The sequence below is a fragment of the Seriola lalandi genome, unplaced genomic scaffold, assembly GCF_002814215.2.
Source record: "Seriola lalandi dorsalis isolate HSWRI2012SDOR001 ecotype SW California unplaced genomic scaffold, Sedor1 jcf7180002054478, whole genome shotgun sequence".
Classification (NCBI taxonomy): Eukaryota; Metazoa; Chordata; class Actinopteri; order Carangiformes; family Carangidae; genus Seriola; species Seriola lalandi.
The window spans coordinates 455,776-462,205 of NW_019525031.1; the positions used below are offsets into that span (position 1 = coordinate 455,776).

At 41.3% G+C, this 6,430-nt stretch overlaps 1 protein-coding gene across 3 annotated transcripts in view; it reads right to left on the reverse strand.

The window, feature by feature from the left end:
• Positions 1-6,430, reverse strand: part of tspan4a (tetraspanin 4a) — a 127,948-nt gene that overhangs the window by 14,639 nt on the left and 106,879 nt on the right. The gene's annotated exons all lie outside the window — the stretch shown is intronic.

Genomic DNA, 6,430 nt, shown 5'->3' on the forward strand with positions numbered 1-6,430 from the left:
AAGAAACAGGGAGTATAAAGTCACCGGGGATCCAGTGAGTTACACACAATTTATTGTAGCTTAGCTGGACTAGCTTTTAACAGTTCTTCTTGCTGTGTACCATTGGATGTGGTGAACACTGAATCACTGAAGCACCTTGATACTGAAGAAATCTTAAAAACCTGATGATTCTCAGGTGAGTTCTGAAGTGTTCCAGTTCCTGTCCCATTAGTTGAAATCAGCGGTTCACAAGGCCGATCACTGTGATAAGCCAATCACAGCCAAGCTGGTTAAAGAGTCAAGAGACAGACGCTGAATCGACAAGAGATTTCCCTCTTCAAACAAAAGAGAAAAATTGAGCTTCGCCTGCTTTCGGTTCAACCCTGAATGTTCGATCTTTATCATTGAAATTAAAAGCGAACGTATTATTTGGCCTCCATATTGTTACAGGGTCGGATGTGGGGCGCAACTTCTTTGCCTTGAGTTGGAAAAGGTTGGGAACCACTGGTGTAAAATATGTCTCATCATTACGAGATCAGGATCTTGTTACTATCAGGTTGTTTCTTGTAATTATGAGATAGTAAGTCATAATTATGAGATAAGTTCAGTCATTCTTTTTGTTTGAGAATGCAGTGCACTTCTGTAGTTGCATGTGAGCACGCTAGTTTCCATGGCAGACCAGTAGTTTACATAGTGGAGTTTCAAGGTCGTGTGGCGGACCACATCCTAAACACAAGGTTTTATGGGTAGAAGAAAGTAGACACTGAAACCTGGCTGCAGCAGTAAATGCACTGAGAGACACTGCGGCCTGTACTGTTGTTCAATCCACTTTGCTGAACTTAAAGTTACTGATTTTGCTTTGACTGAACCAACACACTGCAGGACGATGAGCGGCTGAGCTGCTGTCCTATAAACAGGCCACATGCAGATCCATGTGGGTTTAGTTCAGAAGCTCTGCTTCAGCACCGTCAACCTAAACAAACAAGATAAAAACATTTAACAAAATCAGCTTTTCCCGTAAGCTTCGAGTCAAAGACACAGTCACAATGATAAACAGGCTTAAATTCACTGAACCCCTCTGCAGTTAATGAACCTAAAATATAATCATTTAAAATTAACGGCACAGTCGGAGAGCATGGGCGATATATACGAACAGCAAACAAAAATCCAAACCCACACACACACTCACAAGCCAGTCATCCTTGTTTACAGTCAGACGGTCAATCTCATCAGACATCAATCACATTGATCCCCACTGACCTTGCTCTCTCCTACGCTGCAGCCTTTTAGCCTGTGGAGTGCTGCAGGCACCAAACACCTTGTTAAATCTGCCTTCATACTCTTCATACACATTAAATGTGGAAAAATGGGTTTCTGCATACATTTAGTGATGATTCTTAACGTTACACTAAATGTATTAGAGGATTTAGAGGTGAAGTTGTTACCTGACAAAGTCTTCCAACAAATTTCGATCAATGTATCGGACATTCCCGTGAGACAAAATTCAGTTAAGCTAGGCAGCAAATGTGTGATTAGTTTGGTTCAACACACCACTTCCTGGACTGTTATCGGTCTTTACTTCAAATTTGTAATGTAGAAACATAGTGGATATATTCTGCAAACATCTGCTTTCTCTTTAACTACCCACTTAAATGAGTTTGTGGAGTTTCTGGTCACCATTAGAAACCTGTTTTGTATGAATGTCATACACATGCATGAGCACATAGCAGTGTAATACAAATGCATGCCAAAGCTTACACAATATTCCCCTAATAGACAGCTGGACATGGCAACTTGCCAATAATTGTAGATAATAGATGTCGTGCATCTGAACACGACCCAGCCAGTGATCATGTTTGCCATTGCAGCGTAATTGGAAAAACAATGCGATAGGTTATACTATACTACTTCACATGTTGTTCCGTGTTTGAGCCATTTTTATTGTTCATAAAAATAAAGTCGCAGATTTAAGAGGAAGCGTTCTTTTCCCACAATCTGTGACGGAGGAACTCATGAAGGAAATAGTACGACAGGTAATTTCAGCCTACATGAGAGTATATGTATTTAAGGCCTTATTACGTGTTTATTTGAGGTCATTAACGCGCCTGCAGGTCTGAGTTGCTGTGTGAAGCAATTTTTATCATCCTACTGTCTGGAGAGCACAAAGTGTCCCGGGGCAAGATAAACCATGTGTTCAGCTTATATTCTATTCACTATAATTACATTCAACACTTACATTTGCACAGGCGCTATTCTCTAATATTACAGAGCGGATATCACTATGCCAGACTGCTGAACTTACAATGAAACAAAGAGGGGCTCATAATGTAGACGGACAATAAATCGGCTGAATGTGAATAGACAATAGAGGAAAATGACACCGAAAGGATGTTTTAAAGAAACCAAGGAACAGGCTGAATTAGCATGAAGAGGTTATGACAGAAACACATGCAGACATGATGACAATCTGTCCTCGTCTCATCTTTTTTTTGTCCTTTTTTATAAATATCTTTTCACAACAAACCACAGCGACAGTTTCATATTTTCACTCAAAACAACAGCGCTGTGAAAATCTGCTCAATAAAACTGCCAGGCACAATTTTGTGGGGGTGTGGTGACTGTGTATACTAACATGAAGGTTGCATCCCTGCGATTATTTTATTTTCCCCAAAAGAATTACAATCTTCTCATAAAAGTAAAGAACAGAAAGGCACCGTGACGCTTTGAGATGACGGCGTACTCTTCGCACATTTATTCCCAGTTGTCAGCCCAGTTTGTAATCGTATACGGTGCCTATTGGTAAACAATGGCACACCATGATGAACCTCTGAACCCTTAGTGATACTTGATCTGCAGCTGTTGCCATGGGGAACAACACTGACGATCAACGAAGCAAACTCTTACCCTATGTTTTGGTGGGGTACTGTTTTCACATCTATGTTTTTTGAGGCTTTACTGTTGCAGTTGTGCTAACAGCTGGGGTTTTACGTCTTCCATTTTCAGCATCTCAGCTGATGCTTCCTCATCCGACAAGTGAACTTTCTTGATTGCCTCTGATAAAAACCGTACTGAGAGAGCAAAAGTAAAAACCTTTTCAGTTTAACATTTTACCTTCGGAGAGCACAATTGACCCCTGTCCAGAATGTCCTAGTTCTGAAAGTAAAGTAACAAAAGACCTCCTAGAAAATAAATTTGTATTCAACCAATTTGCAACAATAATACATTTCATGGGGAGTGCAATATTTTCTTTCCTTTTCCCCCTCTGGCTTTTGTCGGACCAAACGGACCTTTTCATGACAGTAGCAGCAGCAAATCTCTCTTATATTCAGGTCCTGTCTTTTGTGCTGCCTGTCTTTGCTGTGCTGAAAGTCTCTGTCCTGCATCTTGCTGCACTCTTCCTGGACACCCTCACCTTTCTGCACTCTTCCTGGACACCCTCACCTTTCTGCACTCTTCCTGGACACCCTCACCTTTCTGCACTCTTCCTGGACACCCTCACCTTTCTGCACTCTTCCTGGACACCCTCACCTTTCTGCACTCCTTCCTGGCGGAAGAAGCTTTAGGATTATTCCTTTGAACCGACAGTAAACGCATCAAATCTACAGTATATAGAAAAAATATCTAAAAGAACTTTTGCAAAGATAAATCGCTGAAATATGAACTGACAATGGCACAACAATGCAGATTCCTGTATTTTCCCGCCTCAACATGCCGTCTCAAACGTCTCAGACTCGTTCACACAGAACCCTAAACCTTGATTAACAGGAAGGAAAAGCAATAACTAAAAAGGCAGAGCAGAATTAAGTAATATGTGTATTTATTGCTACTCCTACCTCTTAACACTTAGGGAAAAGGAGTTGAAGTAATTTTCTGCTTTTTTCAACTGCTTGACAAGCCCACGAAAGTGACGGGAATCATAGATGCAACAGCTGGTAGTCAACCTAGTTTCTGCAGACAACACTGCAGCAACGAGACAAATGCAACCAGGCAACATCCGACCCTCTGAGGAACAGGACTCAGTCCTGACATGTAAGGAGAGATCTCAGGTGTCTTTTAGCTTGAACTGGTCGAGCACTGATTGCCTTGATTGGCCCGACTTGAGTCTTGCCACTGACTCAAATTAGATGTTGCATTAAAATCTGTAAACACAAAAAAAATCATACTTTCGATGCCTCAAAGAGACAAAGATAAAAGAGAATTCTGAATGAAAAGACAAATGACACAGAATGTAATTTCTTGCAACAAAAAAAAAAGAACTTTTGATTTGAAATAGACTGGTGTTATCAGCTACTGCATGGCATCACCCCTTTGGCACAAGGCAGTGTGCAAGCTATCCCCAAAAGGGAGGCCTTATGTTCCATTTGAGTGGACGGCATAAAGACGTGAGTCTTCTTTTAGTTGTGCAAATAAAAAACAAAAAAGAGCGAGGAAAAAAAACTTTTTATTCAAATGTAAGTAGGTCATTAGTAAAGAGTGACTTGTGGAAGCGCACAAGCAGACTGTGCATAAGCCACAGCTGTACTTTTAGCTCAGTATTGATGTTGTCCTCGGGACTTCAGTCGCCCTTTAACTACACCAGACGAGTCGAAGATGGGCCATCAATTATTTATATGGCAGGGATACAAGGAGAGATAAGAGATGTATATGGAGGGGAGAGGAGAGGAGAGACAGAGATGTGGATTTGAAGAAGAGAAGAGAGGTGGAGGTGGGGAAGAGAGTGGGTGCAGGGAAGAAAAAAGGAAATGGGGGGAAAAGAGGGACAGGATGAGCCGGACGGTGATGAAGGGCAGAATATGTAAAAGCAACACACTGTGGGAAGGATGAATGACTACTGGACTCTCAATGTGAAGAAAGAAAGAAAGGGAGCTTTCCATCTGTGACAGCCCAGGAGAAAGGACATTATGTCAGGAAGAAACATAAGAAATGGATTTTAGAGGAGAGGAAATAATGAGAGGAAAAATGCCTCAATTTACTTGCTCCCTCCAAATAGTGGAGATCCATTACCTGTGACACAAATGTAGGAGGAAGACAGAAGCAGAGATACAGTAATGTAGACAAAGGTATTAAAAAGAGAGGGAAGAACTGTGATCTTATTCCCTGTGGATATGATCTCACATAATGATTTCACTATAAGATGCCAGACTGCATAAAACATGCTCTGCTTCAGCTCCTACAATGACGCTAAGTGATTTCTAAAATAAAAAAAAAAGAAAGTAGGATTTCAACATTATTGATTCATAGCTTCAATTGCTGCCTTGAAGTTTGGAATTCATTACTGCGATGCTGACAGCTTTGTGTTGCAGGATAATCCCAAATTAAGGGGTAAATTAAATGTGTGATTTTAAAAGTCATGTTTCAGTCTCTTCAGATATGTGTGATCTGGTCATCCAGTTGTCTCTGTATTCACTCAATGCACCTAAATGTCCCACTGGGCTTCAGCCCCCCCCCCCCACCAACAGGCGCCTGCACTCACTTGGCAAGGGCTGGTTTCCTGATAATACTTTCATTTTATCCTTCCTCCGAGGGGGAGGTCGGATTACATTCCCTGGACTGCCAACCAATTTGGACCAAAGTGAAAGTTTGTCAAGGGCATTTATTTTGATTGCAGACATACTACACATGTCTGACGATCTGCGCTTTATTTCTCCTGACTTGTGGTATGAGCCTAAATCTTCAGAAGTGTTGCACTGTATTTCAAGAAGGAGTTATAGGGGAATGCCACCCTTCTGAAGAATCCACATGTTATTCCTGTGCCTCAGGACAAATTGGTCAATACTTTTGAACTTAGACATCTCTCCTCTAAAGCTAGAGACTCCCGAACTCAAGAACTAACCCTTAAATCTGTAAAGTGGGATGTGGAAGTCTGGCAGTGCTCCTTGGATAATGAATGGGGCATTTCAAGGCTTCTGTCTCCGATTTGCAATTTTGTCCCGGGGCAGGGCAATGACAGACATAAATTATTAAGAATGTGTAGCATTTCCCTTTAAGTGACTATTCTCAGTCCTTAGCTGGGGCAAATCAATTACAATCCCAGCTCTTTTCTGTCCTCGGCTTCTAATCAGTTCCTGATTAACACTTGGCAAACCATGTGAGTAGACAATCAATGCCACTAACAGGAGGAAAGCAGTGGACTAGCACAACCGAGGCAATAAAGGATGATACTTGGAACGGTGTTAATCAAGGTGGTAGTAAACTGAAGGATTTTAGACAAGATGTTGGACAATAGCAGAAGGTCGAGGCTCATTAACTCTTGACTCATCAGAAACATTCGAGTTTTTACACGTTTATAAAAACTTGAAATTCAGCACAGAGATCCTTGTGTTTTCATGGCCCGTTCTTCACGTTGACGCTTCAAACAAAGAAATGCTGAAATGAAGTATAAAAATATTTTGATGCATAACTGAAATACTCTGCTAGCCTTTTGTCTGTAGCTGTTGACAACAACAGGTGC